The sequence below is a fragment of the Coregonus lavaretus genome (assembly GCF_964263955.1).
Source record: "Coregonus lavaretus genome assembly, chromosome: 36".
NCBI lineage: Eukaryota > Metazoa > Chordata > Actinopteri > Salmoniformes > Salmonidae > Coregonus > Coregonus lavaretus.
This window is the reverse complement of record NC_140023.1, coordinates 27727207-27748498: the sequence shown is the minus strand read 5'-3', so window position 1 is coordinate 27748498 and position 21292 is coordinate 27727207. Positions and strand designations below refer to the sequence as shown.

At 43.3% G+C, this 21292-nt stretch overlaps 1 protein-coding gene across 5 annotated transcripts in view; it reads right to left on the bottom strand.

Annotated features, from left to right (window-relative positions):
* Positions 1-21292, bottom strand: part of LOC311110967 (serum response factor-like) — a 66248-nt gene that overhangs the window by 26248 nt on the left and 18708 nt on the right. The window lies entirely within an intron of this gene.

The following is a 21292-nucleotide window of genomic DNA, read 5'->3' as shown; positions in this document are numbered from 1 at the left end:
AATAGAACTTTTTGGTAAAAACTCAACTCGTCGTGTTTGGAGGACAAATAATGCTGAGTTGCATCCAAAGAACACCATACCTACTGTGAAGAATGGGGGTGGAAACATCATGCTTTGGGGCTGTTTTTCTGCAAAGGGACCAGGACGACTGATCCGTGTAAAGGAAAGAATGAATGGGGCCATGTATCGTGAGATTTTGAGTGAAAACCTCCTTCCATCAGCAAGGGCATTGAAGATGAAACGTGGCTGGGTCTTTCAGCATGACAATGATCCCAAACACACCGCCCGGGCAACGAAGGAGTGGCTTCGTAAGAAGCATTTCAAGGTCCTGGAGTGGCCTAGCCAGTCTCCAGATCTCAACCCCATAGAAAATCTTTGGAGGGAGTTGAAAGTCCGTATTGCCCAGCGACAGCCCCAAAACATCACTGCTCTAGAGGAGATCTGCATGGAGGAATGGGCCAAAATACCAGCAACAGTGTGTGAAAACCTTGTGAAGACTTACAGAAAACGTTTGACCTGTGTCATTGCCAACAAAGGGTATATAACAAAGTATTGAGAAACTTTTGTTATTGACCAAATACTTATTTTCCACCATATAATTTGCAAATAAATTCATTAAAAATCCTACAATGTGATTTTCTGGATTTTTTTCCCTAATTTTGTCTGTCATAGTTGACGTGTACCTATGATGAAAATTACAGGCCTCTCATCTTTTTAAGTGGGAGAACTTGCACAATTGGTGGCTGACTAAATACTTTTTTCCCCCAATGTATATGCAAAATGTATTTGTAAATAGCACGTCTCCTCCCGTTGCTCCCCTCCGGCGCTCTGATTCGCCGGTCTACTGAGCCACCGGTCTGAGCGCACCACTTCGGCAACACCGGAATGGAAACCCAACGCATCCTAATCACCTCCAGCGCACCTGCACCTCATCATCTCATCTCCACCCCTATATAGCTCTGGACTGTTCAGTGTTGTGTGTGATTGTTAGTGTGATGTCGTGTACTCGCTCTTTGTTGTTCTCTTGCTCAGTGTTAACATTTACATTTTAGTCATTTAGCAGACGCTCTTATCCAGAGCGACTTACAGTTAGTGAATACATTTTTATTTATTTTTTTGATACTGGCCCCCCGTGGGAATCGAACCCACAACCCTGGCGTTGCAAACACCATGCTCTATCAACTGAGCTACATCCCTGCCGGCCATTCCCTCCCCTACCCTGGGCCAATTGTGCGCCGCCCATGAGTCTCCCGGTCGCGGCCGGCTGTGACAGAGCCTGGATTCGAACCAGGATCTCTAGTGGCACAGTTAGCACTGAGATGCAGTGCCTTAGACCACTGCGCCACTCAGGAGACAGTTAAGTAAACCTTTACATTGTTGATTCCTGCGTCTGCGTCCTGCCTCTTCGTATCCTCAGTACTCGTCACAGTAAAATGTATATGTAAATGTGGAAGAAAAGCTGTCCTCCAAAGACCTTACCACAATCCATTTCAATAGAAAGTTTGCAAAAATAGATAAGATTCTGCAACATAATCACTAGAAGGGTTAATAAAAAAATTAAAAAATACATTTACATAAGTATTCAGACCCTTTACTCAGTATTTTGTTGAATAAAATCTTAGAAATTGTTGCATGTTGCGTTTATATTTTTGTTCAGTGTAATTTTTTCCAAACAAGTCAACTTAGTTATTAGTTCCTTAGGCAGTTCTACCCTCCGGCCTGGAGATGGTTGTCCTTCTGGAAGGTTCTCCCATCTCCACAGAGGACCTCTGGAGCTCTGTCCGAGTGACCACCGGGTTCTTGGTCACCTCCCTGACCAAAGCCCTTCTCCCCCGATTGCTCAGTTTGGCCGGGCGGCCAAGTTTAGTGGTTCCAAACTTGTTCTTGGGGACTTAAATGCTGCAGAAATGTTTTGGTACTGTGCCTCGACACAATCCTGTCTAAGAGCTCTACGGACAAATCCTTCGACCTCATGGCTTGTTTTCACTTTGTCATTATGGGGTATTGTGTGTAGATTGATGAGGAAAACATTACATTTAATCCATTTTAGAATAAGGCTGTAACGTAACAAAATGTGGAAACGGTCATGGGGTCTGAATACTTTCCGAATGCTTGAAAATATGGAGAGAGGTATTCAGTAATGTGTTGTATTGGAATTGCCCCAAACATAACAATTTTTTTGTAGTATTACTTTAGTGCCTTCTTGCAAACAGGATTGTGTTTTGGAATTGTTGTATTATGTACAGGATTCCTTCTTTTCACTCTTTCAGTTAGGTTAGTATTGTGGAATAACTACAATGTTGTTGATCCATCCTTAGTTTTCTCCTATCATAGCCATTAAACTCTGCAACTGTTTTCAAAGTCACCATTGGCCTCATGATGAAATCCCTGAGTGGTTTCCTTCCTCTCCGGCAACTGAGTTAGGAAGGACGCCTGTATCTTTGTAGTGACTGGGTGTATTGATACACCATCCAAAGTGTAATTAACAACTTCACCATGCTCAAAGGGATATTCAATGTATTCTTTCTTTGTTTTTATCCATCTACCAATAGATGCCCTTCTTTGCGAGGCATTGGAAAACCTCCCAGGTCTTTGTGGTTGAATCTGTGTCTGAAATTCACTGCTCGACTGAGGGAACTTACAGATAATGTGTGGGGTACGGAGATGAGGTAGTCATTCAAAAATCGTGTTAAACAAATCTTTACTCCTGAACTTATTTAGGTTTGCCATAATAAAGGGGTTGAATACTTATTGACTCAAGACATTTCAGCTTTTCAGTTTTTATTAATTTGTAAAAATGTTTTAAAAAAACATAATTCCACTTTAAATATAGATTTTATGCCAGTGACAAAAATCTATAGTTAATCTATTTGAAATTCAGGCTGTAACACAACAAAATGTGGAAAAAGTCAAGCGGTGCGAATACTTTCTGAAGGCAAGTATTGCTTGAAGTCTCAGAGCGCGCTGCAATGTGTGTTGGAGACTACTGCATAGTTCCAGAAAACACTTTTCTAGTACAACGCTTTTATACTACAGTCCAAGCCCCTTATAATACAGTAATTAGTTAAAACTATAATTGATGATTAATAAGCACTGGGACTGAGGTCATTTCAATTAACATCAGAGTAGAGTGTCTGGCTCTGGCTGCTGGGAGGGAGGGGGGGTAGGTCTAATACCAGGCAGCAACTTTAATGTAAACTGAAACATTTATTTCTAGCCACTTCAGATATCTATCTGAATTGCATCTTAACTCTTACTATATTAATGGTCTGACGCTTATAGATGCATATACACACCTGAAAATGTTAGTAGCAGAATGTCAGTCAACACAGTTTCAGGTACACCCCCCCCACGGATACCCCCCCACGGATTGCTAACGCATGGGGGGAGTGAACGAGTCAAATACACACTTCTGAAGGGTAGAGAGATTTGGAACGCATCCACTTACAGATGTAGGATCTTCATTTGAGCCAGTTTGCTACAGCAAGAAAATAATCCCGCAGCAACAGCAAATTATGTGTATTATAATTCATGGACATTTTTGTAGGGGTTGATACAGTACATTTTGCATTAGGGCAAATCAATTCTGAAATTTCTAAGTGGAAATTTCAAACTTTAGAAGCCTTTTTAAAACTCAAATACGCTACAAGTTTGCATTTCCTCAGCAACAAAAGATTAAACTCTTACATCTGTACTGGATATCAATGCCACAGCATTAACCCCGGTGTAAATGCATGTCAGTGGATGGGAAAGCAGTGTCACACGAATAGACATTACAGAATGTCAAAACTGTCATTAATAAATTAAGCACGCCGTCTCCATATTTTGATGGGTTACCATGACAACTGGCCTCAGACATTGTCTCATCGTAAAGGATAACATAGCCTAAATGCTTTGCCATTATATTTCTGTCCTCATAAAGACATAATTGGAGTAGAACCATACCAATCCACATAGCCGTGGGAGGTAGGGGTGCTTAGGGTGCTGCAGCACCCCCTGAAAAATCGGAGTAAAAAATAAATAGAAACGTTTTTATTTTTGAAATAAATCTTTTTCACAAAAGTAGTGCACTGGGCCTTTAATAGTCCTGTATTAGCGGACCGATATAGCCGTCTGCAGCGTGGGCAAAAACCTTTTTCTACCCCCCAGCCAACGTGACTGTGGGAAGCATTGGGAGTCAACATGGGCCAGCATCCCTGTCGAATGCTCGACACCTTGTAGAATCCATGCCCCAACGAATTGAGGCTGTTCTGAGGGCAAAGGACGGGGAGGTGCATCTCCATTTTAGGAAGGTGTTCCTAATGTTTTGTACACTCAGTGTACATATAATGACAGACATAACAAATGCAAATGATTTTACTAAGCTGTGTAATGAGTTGGCGAGAAATGGTAGTAGTGTATACCATAAGAACAAAACATGAGTGTGATTATGTGAGGGTATACAACAGTAAACGTTGTTTTGAGTGGGCTGCGAGGAGAGGTAGGCATTAGGCCGAGAACAGCATGTACCCATAGCTACATATCACACATCCACACGCACCCACACAGTTGATATGGCTTTGTTTCAGAGATCCTTGCTGGTCATGACCAGTAACATCAGTATTATTACAACACACACTGGATAGCTGGACTCTCATTGTGCTCTTTATTCTGTTCAACTCTGAGGGACGGTTTCCCGGACACAGATTAAGCCTAGTCCTGGACTGAATAACAAACTCAATGGAGAATGTACATTGAACATGCTTTTTAGTCCAGGATAAGGTTTAATCTGTGTCCAGGAAACCGGGCCTAAAAGTTTGATACCATGCTGCCACTGCCATTCATATAAGACAGAAAACACTCCCTGTACTCCATCCATGTCATGTGCCAAATCTTTGGTAGTGGCAAGGAGTGGAATGTTAGCTAAAGAGACTGGTACTCAGGCTACCAAAACAGAGGGAAGGCAGAAATATGTGTCCCAACTCAATCTATTAATGATAGAGTAGGCCTAATAGTGAGTGAGTAGTGAACAGTGCAGGCCAGTGCAGAAGCAGCCAAAGGCAAACTTGAGTAAGACCCCTGTTGGTTTTTATATGTGACTGATTGAGTGGGTGAGAGGTACTAGATGCACCATGAACTACAGAGGCTTTACTGATAAGGCCCTTCACTCTCACACACACACGTACCTGCACGCGGGCGAGACACACGTGTACACACAAGCACACAAAGACACACATAAATAAATACACACACACACACTCAAACATAAACACACAGTCCCAAGTTGCAGACAGGAAAATAAAGGGGTTATTTTGGGGCTATCACAAACTCCAGTTGCAGAGGTCCAATAGATTGACTGACCTTCATGTCTTAAAGTAATGATGGACTGTCGTTTCTCTTTGCTTATTTGAGCTGTTCTTGCCATAATATGGACTTGGTCTTTTACCAAATAGGGCTATCTTCTGTATACACCCCCCCCCCCCCCCCCCCCCTTCCACAAATTAACTTCTAAGAAGGCACACCTGTTAATTGAAATGCATTCAAGGTGACTACCTCATGAAGTTGGTTGAGAGAATGCCAGAGTGTGCAAAGCTGTCATCAAGAAAAAGGGTGGCTATTTGAAGAATCTCAAATATAAAATATACATTTTGATTTGTTTGAGATTTTTGGTTCCAACCGCCGTGTCTTTGTGAGAAGCAGAGTATGTGAACGGATGATCTCCGCATGTGTTGTTCCCACCGTGAAGCATGGAGGAGGAGGTGTGATTGTGTCAGTGTGCTTTGCTGGTGACACTGTCAGTGATTTATTTAGAATTCAAGGCACACATAACCAGCATGGCTACCACAGCATTCTGCAGCGATACACCATTCCATCTGCTTTGCGCTTAGTGGGACTATCATTTGTTTATCAACAGGACAATGACCCAACACACCTCCAGGGTGTGTAAGGGCTATTTGACCAAGAAGAAGCGTGATGGATTGCTGCATCAGATGACCTGGCCTCCACAATCACCCGACCTCAACCCAATTGAGATGGTTTGGGATGAGTTGGACCGCAGAGTGAAGGAAAAGCAGCCAACAAGTGCTCAGCATATGTGGGAACTCCTTCAAGACTGTTGGAAAAGCATTCCAGGTGAAGCTGGTTGAGAGAATGCCAAGAGTGTGCAAAGCGGTCATCAAGGCAAAGGGTGGCTACTTGGAAGAATTAGTTTAACACTTTTTTGGGTACTACATGATTCCATATGTGTTATTTCATAGTTTTGAGGTCTTCACTATTATTTTACAATGTAGAAAATAGTCAAAATAAAGAAAAACTCTTGGTACTGTATGTATATTTGTTTGTTTGTTTGTTTGTTTGTTTGTTTGTTTGTTTGTTTGTTTGTATGTATGTATGTATGTATGTATGTATGTATGTATATATATATATATATATATATATATATATATATATATATAAATATAAATAAAAGTAACACAATAAAATACAATAACGAGGCTGCATACAGGGGGTACCGAGTCAATGTGAGTGGGTACAGGTTAGTCGAGGTAATTTGTACATGTAGGTAGGGGAAAAGTGGCTATGCATAGATAATAAACAGCGAGTAGCAGCAGTGGAAAAACAAGGCGGCTATTTGTAAATAGTCCGGGTGGCTATTGTTCAGCAGTCTTATGGCTTGGGGGTAGAAGCTGTTAAGGAGCCTTTAGGACCTAGACTTGGCCCTCCGGTACCGCTTGCTGACTTGGGTGACTGGAGTCATTGACAATTTTTGGGGCCTTCCTCTGACACCACCTAGTATATAGGTCCTGGATGACAGGAAGCTTGGCCCCAGTGATGTACTGGGCCGTACGCACTACCCTATGTAGCGCCTTACGGTCGGATGCCGAGCAGTTGCCATACCAGGTGGTGATGCAACTGGTCAGGATGCGCTCGATGGTGCTGCTGTATAACTTTTTGAGGATCTGGGGAACCATGACAAATCTTTTCAGTCTCCTGAGGGGTAAAAGGCATTGTCATGCCCTCTTCACGACTGTCTTGGTTTGTTTGGACCATGATAGTTTGTTCGGGATGTGGACACCAAGGAACTTGAAACTCTCGACCCGCTCCATTACAGCCCTGTCGATGTGAATGGGGGCGTGTTCTGCCCTCCTTTTCCTGTAGTCCACGATCAGCTCCTTTGTCTTGCTCACGTTGAGGGAGAGGTTGTTGTCCTGGCACCACACTGCCAGGTCTCTGACCTCCTCCCTATAGGCTGTCTCATCGTTGTCGGTGATCAGGCCTACCACTGTTGTGTCGTCAGCAAACTTAATGATGGTGTTGGAGTCGTGCTTGGCCATGCAGTCGTGGGTGAACAGGGAGTACAGGAGGGGACTAAGCACGCACCCCTGAGGGGACCCCGTGTTGAAGATCAGTGTGGCAGATGTGTTGTTGCCTACCCTTACCACCTGGAGGCGGCCCGTCAGGAAGTCCAGGGTCCAATTGCAGAGGGAGGTGTTTAGTCCCAGGGTCCTTAGCTTAGTGATGAGCTTTGTGGGCACTATGGTGTTGAATGCTGAGCTGTAGTCAATGAACAGCATTCTCACATAGGTGTTCCTTTTGTCCAGGTGGGAAAGGGCAGTGTGGAGTGTGATTGAGATTGTGTCATCTATAGATCTGTTGGGGCGGTATGCGAATTGGAGTGGGTCTAGGGTTTCCGGCATGATGGTGTTAATGTGAGCCATGCCCAGCCTTTCAAAGCACTTCAAGGCTACCGACGTGAGTGCTACAGGGCGGTAGTCATTTAGTCAGGTTACCTTCGCTTTCTTAGGTACAGGGACTATGGTGGTCTGCTTGAAACATGTAGGTATTACAGACTCAGTCAGGGAGAGGTTGAAAATGTCAGTGAAGACACTTGCCAGTTGGTCCGCGCATGCTCTGAGTACACGTCCTGGTAATCCGTCTGGCCCTGCAGCCTTGTTAATGTTGACCTGTTTAAAGGTCTTGCTCACATCGTCTACGGAGAAGATGATCACACAGTCATCCGGAACAGCTGGTGCTCTCATGCATGCTTCAGTGTTGCTTGCCTCGAAGCGAGCAAAAAAGGCATTTTTCCGGTCTGGTAGGCTCATGGCTGGGTTTCCCTTTGTAGTCTGTAATCGTTTGCAAGCCCTGTCACATCCGACGAGCGTCAAAACCGGTGTGGTAGGATTCAATCTTAGTCCTGTATTGAGGCTTTGCCTGTTTGGTGGTTAGTCTGAGGGCATAGCGGGATTTCTTATAAGCGTCCGGATTAGTGTCCCGCTCCTTGAAAACGGCAGCTCTAGCCTTTAGCTCGGTACGTACGGTCACTGTGGGGACGACGTCGTCGATGCTCTTATTGATGAAGCCGGTGACTGAGGCGGTATACTCCTCAATGTCATTGGATGAATCCCAGAACATATTCCAGTCTGTGCTGAATACCTTCTGAATGCACTGTATATTCTCAAAGATTGCCATTGACAATATCAGTAGGTCTACTTACCAAACACATAGTATACAGTGCATTCGGAAAGTATTCAGACCCCTTCCCGTTTTCCACATTTTGTTACGTTACAGCCTTATTCTAAAATGTATTAAATGTATTTGTTTCCTCATCAATCTACACACAATACCCCATAATGACAAAGTTTTAAAAAACTGTTTTTTAGGAATTTTTGCAAAAATACCTTATTTACATAAGTATTCAGAACACAGTGGCCTCCATCATTCTTAAATGGAAGAAGTTTGGAACCACCAAGACTCTTCCTAGAGTTGGCTGCCCGGCCAAACTGAGCAACCAAGATTTAACTCTTTGGCCTGAATGCCAAGCGTCACATCTGGAGGAAAACTGGCACCATCCGTACGGTGAAGCATGGTGGTGGCAGCATCATGCTGTGGGGATGTTTTTCAGCGGCAGGGACTGGGAGACTAGTCAGGATCGAGGGAAAGATTAACTGAGCAAAGTACGGAGAGATCCATACTGAAAACCTGCTCCAGAGCGCTCAGGACCTCAGACTGGGGTAAAGGTACACCTTCCAAAAGGACAATGACCCTAAGCACACAGCCAAGACAACGCAGGAAAGGCTTGGGGACAAGTCTCTGAATGTCCTTGAGTGGCCCAGCCAGAGCCTGGACTTAAACCCCATCGAACATCTCTGGAGAGACCTGAAAATAGCTGTGCAGCGATGCTCCCCATTCAACCTGACAGAGCTCGAGAGGATCTGCAGAAAATAAATGGGAGAAACACCCCAAATACAGGTGTGCCAAGCTTGTAGCGTCATACCCAAGAAGACTCAAGGCTGTAATCGTTGCCAAAGGTGCTTCAACAAAGTACTGAGTAAAGGATCTGACTACTTATGTAAATTTGATATTTCCGTTTTTTTTTTTTTTATACATTTGCAAAAATGTCTAAAACCCTGTTTTTGCTTTGTCACTATGGGGTATTGTGTGTAGATTGATGAGGGAAAAAACTATTGAATCCATTTTAGAATAAGGCTGTAACGTAACAAAATGTGGAAAAAGTCAAGGGGTCTGAATACTTTCCGAATGCACTGTATGAGTAGTGGCCACCACCAGACATAATTTGTAAACACGCTCCTTATCAGAGACAAGACAAATTAGTATTCCTGGTTGCCAGCAGAAGGGAGCTACATAAACTCAATGAAATGCAAAGCAGAGCAGTGTCCATCCTCTCCAAACCACAAGTCTAATCCACAGAGAAAGAGAGAGAGCTCTACTAGTCCAAGATCCTCCCCTCTCTAGTTAAACAGCATAGGGGGAGGGGCGTGTGGGAGGTGTGTTACGTAGCTTCTCTACTAGAGCTAATCAAAAGCTTTGAATAACAAGTATACTGCTTTAGCCTGGGGTTAAAAAGAGAGAGTGGCAGGGTGATGAGCAGTGAGCACTGAGGACCAGTTGTTAGCCAGCCAGACCAGGGAGTGAGAGTGAGGGTGAGGGCGTGAGGAGTGTCTGAGGTATTCTGGAGGCCACGGTTGGGGCAGGAGACAGGGAGAGGAGGAGGGTGAGTGTATGAACAGCTGAGTGGACAGTAGACAGCTGGTGTGAAGGCAGGAAACCTGAGCACCCCTAGAGGAGAGTTAACCCTTTCCACACCAGCTGGGACAACAGGACAGGAGACCGGCCGGCGTGAGGAGCCACAGGCCACAGCCTGAACAGATGTCATGTCACAGCCCTTTGGTCTGACAGGGGCGGCAAGAGAAGAAGACTTGTGAAACCCAAAACGCATTCAGTAGTAGTAGTAGTAGTAGTAGTAGTAGTAGTAGTAGTAGTAGTAAGTAAGCCTTGTCCGAACCAGAATGGCCCATCTTGCAGGAGTCCACCTCCTTTTTCTGAAGCATGGGGCAGCTTAATGAACAAGTACACCCCCTGGACAGGACGCTAGTCTGTTGCAGGGCCTTACCCCCAATCCATCTCTGAGTGCCAAACAGAGACATTGGGTCCCAATTTTAAAGTCCCCCAACCTTCCAATATCAGGCCGGACACTGTTTCAGTACAGACCTTGGATTGAAATACTATATTAGGTATTTCAATTACTTTCACATACATTTCGAAGTAAGTATTTGGACAATTTCTTTGAAAATACAAGTAGATGCATATTGAAATGTATTTGGGAATACATTTGGAAAGTATTGGTATTCATTTGAAAATACTCAAATACACACGTGTATTTTCAAATACAAATATTTAAAAACTCCATACATTTGAACCCAGGTTTGTTTGGTCCTAGGGGTAATTTAAATGTATTTGTAAACAAGTAGGCTATTTGAAAATAGTTTCAAATAGCCTAGTATTTATAGTAAATTATTTGAAAATACTTCAAATAGAAGTAGTTGATTCGCCACATTATTTAAAAATACTCAAATACAAAGAAAATAAGTATTTAAAATACAAATACTTCAACAATGATGTATTTGAACCCAAGTCTGCTTCAGTAGACGGCACATGATTTACTATAGGACAGCCCACCATGTTGTAAGACATGGTAAGCCACGTAAGACGCTTATCAACATGATGCAATCACCTTTTCCACTGTACTTTGTCTGAGCGGGAGCGCCTACAGAAAGTCAGTTACCTGGCAGTAATACTCTGTCAGTCCAGCCCGCTATCTCTATGGCCCACTTATCACTGTTCCTCAAACCTATTTATTTGACAGTCTCCCTCTGCCTCTACTCTGAATTCCTCACCACAGGTTGATTGAACCGTAATACCTGCATTGACTTTTGGTTCAGACAAACTGGGGAAAAAAATACATTAAACAAAGTTTCTCAACTAAATATAAATCAAAATCGGACATTGATTTTACGTTACGTCAGATTTCTACCCGGAGGAAACCTGCAGCCTTGATTAGTCTCTCCCCAAAGCAGCATGCTCTGAGGCTGCAAGCCAGGCTAGCATTGTATAAAATGTAGGTAACCACAGTGCATTCAAGTTACTCCTTCAGTCCGGTGATACAGAAGAAAACATCTGTCCTTGACATAGATTCCACTTACGGGAGCTTACTCTACAAGAGCAGCGTTTCATGAAACCCTCCTCCAGTTTTGTTAACACATTTCTTGCACAGTCATTTCTCAATGGGACAACAGTGAGAGGAGCTTAGTCACTAATGGAACATCAGCCCCCACCCCCCCCACTCCTCTTCCTTTCACTCCATCTCTAGCCCTGCAACCATCGCTAAGGAAACCAAGGCTTTAAAAGAAAACACTGATGCAGAGAAACACACCACTTTATTATAATGGAGCAGCGAAAGGATTTAACAAATGACATCCAAATGTATTGTTCGGGGTAAAGAAACAGGATGGATGGGTCCTCTCTGGGCTATAATGTATCAGTCTGACCTCTCCAGTGAGAATGCATAATGCATGTACTTAAATACCCTCTGACATCTGAGGAACATTATGATACTACTCAAGCCAGGAAAGAGATTACCAATAATTTTTACACACACATACATGTTCAGATTTCCAGTTAACAGATGCACGCGCTCGCACGTACGTACACACGAATACGATGGCCCGTCCTTGTGCTTATTCTTCTATTCAACTGAAGGTGCTGCTGTGATGATGGATAAGGTGAAGGGAAAGGAGAATAGCCCACCCTATTGGGGGCTTGAGAGATGATTCCGTTAAATAAATCTCAAATGAAGGTGACAACTGGCAGCCCACTCCTAGTTCAGACCCTGCTCTGCTTTGAGCGCCCATTGTAGCTAGCTACAACCACACTGGTGGCCGTCTGTCCCCCTCATAATCTCCCATTTGCTGGCTCCCAATCTCGCGCTCTGGCACCCTGCCAGCCGCATGGAATTCATGGCTCCATTTGGAACTGCTAAAAAAGGCAAGGCAGCCCAAGTGGAGGAGGTGCAGCCAATGGCAGCTGACCTGTCCACTTGCTTGCTGTAAAATAAGGGGGGTGACATAATGTAGAAGCCCTCCCCCTCTGGCAGAGCGACACATTGCTCTCACCCCCACAAACACTCCCACTTCCACACACCTCCACTAAATGTGTCACAGACTCTCTCTCCCTCTCTCTGTTTCTGTCTCCCCCTCTCCCTTTCACCAGACACCCTATTTAGGAGTAACCTTGTGATAAGACTGCATATCTGAGTAAATTAACTTTCCATTATCTCAATGACACTCACTTGTCACAGGGTAATTCAGCCCCCTGCTCTGCTGCAGCCCTCCAAAGCCAAAGCTCACATTGTGTCCAGAGAGACGGTACAGTGGTAGGAGAGCAGAAATAGAAAAAACTACATTGGCCTATGGCCTACAGGGCAATTCCACGGTTACAGAGTGATACTGAGACAATTTTTCACTTTAAAATGTATGTCAAACAAAAACCAAAAATTGCAAAGTTAAACAAACCAAGGACTACTTGTAACAATTTCTGCAGAAATTTTTACAAAAACACATCTACTTGAAGAACAGTGCAGGTGCAAAGTTTGGTAACAGAATGACGGGTTGTGCTGCTGGTGCAGTCATTCTGTTACCAAACTTTGCATCTGCACAGTTCAAGTAAATATGTTTTTGTAAAATGTTCTGTGGAAATTGTTAAAAGAAGTAATTGTTCATAGGGTTGTATGGTTTGTTTAACTGTGCAATCATTGGATTTTGTTTGACATACATTTTAAAGTGAAAAATTGGAGTCTCAGTGTCACTAATACCATGGAATTGCCCTACAGCAGTTTTCCATCGACTAGAACAGAGATGATTCATTACTATGGGGAATGGGGGAAAATATGGGGGACTAAAAGGGAAAATGAAGGTTTGAATGATTGGAATAATGACAACATTATAATTCAATTCAATACATTTCAGTCATCCCCGAGGGGGTATTATTTCTGGGGAAGTTTGGGCAATATGTACAGCTGAACTAATTGATCGGTATATAAAAACAAACATGATAAATCCAAAAAATTAATCCATAAAAATTCTCTGGCCTTGTGTTGACTTAGTGCGGGAGCTCTGGGGAGAAGAATGCAACATTGGTGGTGAGGAAACGTGATCTGCATTAACAAGCTGGAAAGAAATAAAACCAGCATAATACAACAGTACTATCAGCCAGGCAGAGAGAGAGGGAGCATGGTGTTACTAGGATGCTACCCTTACACACAGATCTAGGGTCAGCGTACCCTCCCCAAATCCTAACCTTACAGTGCCTTCAGAAAGTATTCATACCTCTTGACTTATTCAAAACAAATCAAATGTAATTTGTCACATACACATGTTTAGCAGATGTTATTGCGGGTGTAGCGAAATGCTTGTGTTTCTAGCTCCAACAGTGCAATATATCTAACAATACACACAACCTAAAAGTAAAAGAATGTAATTAAGGAATATATAAATATTTGAAATATTAGAATGAGCAATGTCGAATGGCCGTTTATATAGACTAAAATACAGTAGAATAGAATACAATATATACATATGAGATGAGCAAAGCAAAAAGATGTAAACATTATTAGAGTGACTAGTGTTCCATTATTAAAGTGGCCAGTGATTTCAAGTCTATGTATATGGTGTAGCAGCCTCTAAGGTGCAGGGTACGTAACCGGTTGGAAGCAGCCAAGTGATGGTATTTAACAGTCTGATGGCCTTGAGATAGAAGCAGTTTTTCAGTCTCTCGGTCCCAGCTTTGATGCACCTGTACTGACCTCACCTTCTGGATGATAGTGGGGTGAACAGGCTGTGGCTCGTGTGGTTGTTGTCCTTGATTATCTTTTAGGCATTCCTGTGACATCGGGTGCTGTAGGTGTCCTGGAGGTAGGTAGTTTGCCCCCGGTGATGCGTTGGACAGACCGCACCACCCTCTGGAGAGCCCTGCGGTTGCAGGCGGTGCAGTTGCCTTACCAGGTGGTGATACAGCCCGACAGGATGCTCTCAATTGTGCATCTGTAAAAGTTTGTGAAGGTGCCAAGACACATTTCTTCAGCCTCCTGAGGTTGAAGAGGCGCTGTTGTGCCTTCTTCACCACACTATCTGTGTGGGTGGACCATTTCAGATCGTCAGTGATGTGTACGCCGCTTTCCACCTGCTCCACAGCCGTCCCGTCGGTTTGAATAGGGGCGTGCTCCCTCTGCTGTTTCCTGAAGTCCACGATCAGCTCCTTTTTTTTGTCGACATTGAGGGAGAGGTTATTTTCCTGGCACCACACTTCCAGGGCCTTTACCTCCTCTCTGTAGGCTGTCTCGTCATTGTTGGTAATCAGGCCTTCTACTGTTGTGTCGTCTGCAAACTTAATGAATGAGTTGGAGGCATGCGTGGCCACGCAGTCATGGGTGAACAGAGAGTACAGGAGGGGGCTGAGCACACACCCTTGTGGGGCCCCTGTGTTGAGGATCAGCGAAGTGGAGGTGTTGTTTCCTACCTTCACCACCTGGGGGTGGCCCGTCAGGAAGTCCAGGACCCAGTTGCACAGACCCAGGGCCCCGAGCTTAATGATGAGCTTGGAGGGTACTATGGTGTTGAATGCTGAGCTATAGTCAATGAACAGCATTCTTACATAGATATTCCTCTTGTCCAGATGGGATAGGGCAGTGTGCAGTGCGATGGCGATTGCATCGTCTGTGGATCTATTGGGGTGGTAAGCAAATTGAAGTGGGTCTAGGGTGTCAGGTAAGGCAGAGGTGATATGATCCTTAACTAGCCACTCAAAGCACTTCATGATGACAGAAGTGAGGGCTACGGGGCGATAGTCATTTAGTTAAGTTACCTTTGCTTTCTTGGGTACAGGAACAATGGTGGACATCTTGAAGCAAGTGGGAACAGCAGACTGGGATAGGGAGAGATTGAATATGTCCATAAACGCTCCAGCCAGCGGGTCTGAGCATGCTCTGAGGACGCGGCTAGGGATGCCGTCTGGGCCGGCAGCCTTGCGAGGGTTAACACGCTTAAACGTCTTACTCATGTCGGCCACGGTGTTATCCTCAAAGCGGGCGAAGATGATGTTTAGCTTGTCTGGAAGCAAGACGTCGGTGCCCGCGACGTGGCTGGTTGTCCCTTTGTAGTCCGTGATTGTCTGTAGACCCTGCCATATACGTCTCGTGTCTGAGCCGTTGAATTGCAACTCCACTTTGTCTCTATACTGACATTTTGCCTTTTGATTGCCTTACGGAGTGAATAACTACACTGTATGTATTCGGCCATATTCCCAGTCACCTTGGTTCGCGCATTCCACATTTTTTTGTGTTACGGCCTGAATACAAAATTTATTAAATATATGGTTTCTCTCACCCATCTACAGTGCATTCGGAAAGTATTCAGACCCCTTGACTTTTTCCACATTTTGTTAAGTTACAGCCTTATTCTAAAATTGATTACTTTTTTTTTTTCTCATCAATCTACACACAATACCCCATAATGACAAAGCATAAACATGTTTTTAGAAAGTTTAGCAAATGTATTAAAAATAAAAAAACTGAAATATCATATTTACATAAGTATTCAGACACTTTAATCAATACTTTGTTGAAGAACCTTTGGCAGCGATTACAGCCTCAAGTCTCCTTGGGTATGACGCTACAAGCTTGGCACACCTGTATTTGGGGAGTTTCTCCCATTTTTCTCTGCAGATCCTCTCAAGCTCTGTCAGGTTAGATTGGGAGCGTCGCTGCACAGCTATTTTCAGATCTCCCCAGAGATGTTCGATCGGGTTCAAGTACGGTCTCTGGCTGGGCCACTCAAGGACATTCAGAAACTTGTCTCGAAGCCACTTCTGCATTGTCTTGGCTGTGTGCCGAGTGTCGTTGTCCTGTTGGAAGGTGAACCTTCAACCCAGTCTGAGGTCCTGAGCACTCTGGAGCAGGCATCATCAAGGGTCTCTTTGTACTTTGCTCTGTTCATCTATCCCTCGATCCTGACTAGTCTCCCAGTCCCTGCCACTGAAAAACATCCCCACAGCATGATGCTGCCACCACCATGCTTCACCGTAGGGATGGTGACAGGTTTCTTCCAGATGTAACCCTTAGCATTCAGGCCAAAAAGAGTTCAATCTTGGTTTCATCAGACCAGAGAATCTTGTTTCTCATCGTCTGAGAATCCTTAGGTGCTTTTTGGCAAATTCCAAGCGGCTGTCATGTGCCTTTTACTGGCTTCCGTCTGGCCACTCTACCATAAATGCATGATTGGTGGAGTGCTGCAGAGATGGTTGTCCCTCTGGAAGGTTCTCCCATCTCCCCAGAGGAACTCTGTAGCTCTGTCAGAGTGACCATCGGGTTCTTGGTCACCTCCCAGGGCCCTTCTCTCCCAATTGCTCAGTTTGACCAGGCAGCCAGCTCTAGGAAGAGTCTTGGTGGTTCCAAACCTTCAATGCTGCAGAACGTTTTTGGTAACCTTCTGTGCCTCGACACAATCCTGTCTCGGAGCTCTACGGACAAGTCCTTCGACCTCATGGCTTGGTTTTTGATCTGACATGCACTGTCAACTGTAGGACCTTATATAGACAGGTGTGTGCCTTTCCAAAGCATGTCCAATCAATTGAATGTACCACAGGTGGACTCCAATCAAGTTGTAGAAACATCTCAAGGATGATCAGTGGAAACAGGATGCACCTGAGCTCAATTTCGAGTCTCATAGCAAAGGGTCTGAATACTTATATAAATAAGGTATCTGTTTCTTATTTATAATACATTTGCAACAATTGGAAAAACATTTATTTAATCCATTTTCGAATAAGGCTGTAAAGTAACAAAATGTGGGAAAAGTCAAGGGATCTGAATACTTTCCGAATGCACTGTATACACAATACCCCATAATGACAAAGTGAAAACATGTTTAGAATGTTTTGCAAATGTATTGAAAATGAAATACAGTAATATCTCATTTACATAAATATTCACACCCCTTTGCTATGACACTCCAAATTGAGCTCAGGTGCATCCAATTTCCTTTGATCATCCTTGAGATGTCACTACAACCTGATTGGAGTCCACCTGTGGCCAATTCAATTGTTTGGACATGATTTAGAAAGAAACACCTGCCTATACAAGGTCCCACAGTTAACAGTGCTTGTCAGATCAGAAACTATACCAGAAAAGTCAAAGGAACTGTCCGTAGATCTCCGAGATAGAATTGTGATGAGGCATACAGTACCAGTCAAAAGTTTGGACACACCTACTCATTCCAGGGTTTTTCTTTATTTTTACTATTTTCTACTTTGTAGAATAATAGTGAAGATATCAAAACTATGAAATAACACATATGAATCAAGTAGTAACCAAAAAAGTGTTAAACAAATCAAAATATATTTTATATTTGAGATTCTTCAAATAGCCACCCTTTGCCTTTATGACAGCTTTGCACACTTGGCATTCTCTCAACCAGCTTCATGAGGTAGTCACCTGGAATGCATTTCAATTAACAGGTGTGCCTTGTTAAAAGTTAATTTGTGGAATTTCTTTCCTTCTCACATTTACATTTTAGTAATTTAGCAGACGCTCTTATCCAGAGCGATTTACAGTTAGTGAGTGCATACAGAAGATAGCCCTATTTGGTAAAAGACCAAGTCCATAATATGGCAAGAACAGCTCAAATAAGCAAAGAGAAACAACAGTCCATCATTACTTTAAGACAACTTTGAAAGTTTATTCAAGTGCAGTCGCATTTGTCGAGGATAAGTTACCAGTCTCAGAAATTGCAGCCCAAATTAATGCTTCAGAGTTCAAGTATGAAAAATGTATGCACTCACTAAACTGTAAGTCGCTCTGGATAAGAGTGTCTGCTAAATGACTAAAATGTAAAATTTAAGTAACAGACACATCAACATCAACTGTTCAGAGGAGACTGCGTGAATCAGGCCTTCATGGTCGAATTGCTGCAAAGAAACCACTACTAAAGGAAACCAATAATAAGAAGAGACTTGCTTGGGCCAAGAAACACGAGCAATGGACGTTAGACTGGTGGAAATATGTCCTTTGGTCTGATTAACAGAGTTTGAGAAAATCTGCAAGGTAGAATGGGAGAAAATCCCCAAATCCAGATGTGCAAAGCTGATAGACATACCCAAGATGACAAAGCTGTAATCGCCGACAAAGGTGCTTCTACAAAGTATTAACTCAGGGGTATGAATACATATGTAAATTAGATATTTCTTTATTTCATTTTCAATAAATGTGCATTTCTAAAAAACATGTTTCACTGTCATTATGGGGTATTGTGTGTAGATGGGTGATAAAAATAGTCTTTAATCCATTTTGAATTCTGGCTGTAACAACAAAATGTGGAATAAGTCAAGGGGTATGAATACTTCCTGAAGGCACTGTAACTGTTATGGAGAAAAACACAACACTTGCCTTAGATCAGCATCTTGTTTTCTCAGTGTCTTGGGTAACTTACTTCATCCCACTAACAAACGGGAACAGAGAAAAAAAGCTAAAGGATCCAGAAGTGACAGAGATGCAGAGAAGACCTATTGAATGTGAGGGGTCAGAAAGAATCCTGATGTACAGTAGTACACACTTCATTAGGCTACAGGTTTCCAAATGTCACATGATGCTCGACTGCATCTTGTCACATGGCTGCTGCTGACCCAACTCTTCTGCTTCACCTAGCCTTGCACCCTCCCCTCCCTTCCCCTCATCTCCCTCCTCTCCCTACCCCAACCAGACCAAATGGTGAAATGTTTAGACTAGCTTCTACAGTATGTATGACATACTGTTCTCAAGACGAATGGTATCCAGAGACTTCAGGGAAGCATAAAGCAGCATCCTTGAAAACAAAGAGTTCATCATGGCTACAGTCACCATCTACCAGGGTCTAACTATACGAGCGTTGATCCCCACATGTATTAAAGTTGCATGGACTTTACAATGACAAACCATACTCAAGTCTCTCTCTCTCCCTCCCTACCTCCAAGTACCAAGTTCCCAGAGTCAGTCATCACCAACCAACCAACCTCAAGGAAAATGGCATCCAAGAGGTCAGATCATTGATAACAGCAAAATGTTTCCATTCCATCTGTCTTTAATAAATCCCTATCTACAACACCCCCCCCCCCCCCCCCCACACACACACACACACACTCAAATGTACAACCCACCACATCCCTAAATGAGGAAAAACTATAATTGCAGGAATCCAAAGACAGCAGCAGCATATAAGGAATGTGAGGGGCCTCAGCCAAGAGAGCAGGCAGGGAAACCGTACCATATATGGACATTGAAGCAGAATAACATTTGTATCAATTAGTGAAGCGGGCAATAGAGTGACTTTACAAGCCAAAGGTCGATCACCATCCTCAAAGTAGACAGCGCGTATCTATAACTGGCTTGTGAAAACATTAAAATGATCACATAGGGATGTATGTATCCCTCTTCAAAGGAGTGTACTTAAATCAAGACTACAGCATGGACATCCTGGCGGATAGCACATGACTGTGTGAGCAACAGCAGCAAGGTGTTCCATGGGGTAATGAAGCACATCTAACTATAAATAAGCTGTCCAAATGGCTTTAGGACATTGCAATCTCTCTCCACTGCACATCACAAAGACCACTACTTTTTTAGAACGGTTTCAGGCAAAACACTGCACTGTAGAATAACGATATTGAGATTCTCATGAAAAACCCTTCTTCCACTGATAAAGTGGATATGACTTGTGTCTATTGGAGAAATCACCCCTGGAATATAACATAAACAACCACAACGGGCTTAATACAACCCAGACCTGCCTTGATCTACAGGTTTATAGGCAGGGGTTTGGAGACTTTTCTGTGACAAGGTTCAGCGAGGTAGAGAGAAGATAAGTTCTAACTCATCCTGTCGAGTGGTTTCGTGTTCCACTACTTTGGTTCGTCTTTACACCTCTGCTTCCTGCCACAAGAGAATAAACCAGGCTGTTTGAGCCAATGAAAGATGATTTAGTAGACAATCAAACCAAACCGCGAGCAACAAGCCAAAAGAGGTCACCTCGAGTTTAACAGACACTCTGAGGTTTACGCATACCGGTAAACTGAGTTTCCATAACTTAATGTGAATTTCTGCTGTGCTTGGCTGGAATATTCTGGGGGGATTTGACTGAGCATCTAATAGTAGCGCTCTGGTGCTTTATCTTTTAAAAATCCTTTAGAGTCTATTGACGCACCCCATCAAAATCCGTCAGTTTAAGCTAGAGATATGTTTTTTTTGCATGGGCTGAGTCTCAAACACCGCATCCACCTATGTCGCCCTTCCGCATCTGTGGTGGAAAGTGACAGAGCTACAGCGCTGTTTGTCAGACCGGGAAAACGTCTGCAGCGTCCGAATGGTTTGACCTACTAACTAATATGACCACTCTATGGAAAGGGGAGACTCTCACGATGGTGTTCTCCGTTTTGCTCTATGACTCCCACAAGTGTCACAGGACTCGTCTGAAGGTAACCCATTCAAATGAATGGAAGTATGGAGGTAGTTTTGTGCCAACAAAAATAAGGGGTTAAATATGTCCAAAAATATATATATATTTCCTGAGCTTTTTTATATCTCCTAGATATAGGACAGACACTTCAAAACCTTATTCCTTACGATTTATTTTGACAATTTTTTCCCATTTATGAATGTGTTATTCAATGCGTTTCTATGGGCTACAGCAGCACTACAGGTTTCTGGTCCAAAGCCAGTTTGTTCTGGGTCGTATTCATTAGCAAAACGTTTTGCAACGGAAAACATAAATTAGCGTTTCTTATTGGTCAAGTTCAGGTAATCCCTCCCTGTTTCAGTCAGTTTTCTTATGGTCTCTCTAGTCATCCGGGTCGCCTACCACAGTTTTCTAATGTCCGCCATCTGTACATAATAGAATGTCAGTTTGGCATAGAGTAACTACATTACTGCCTA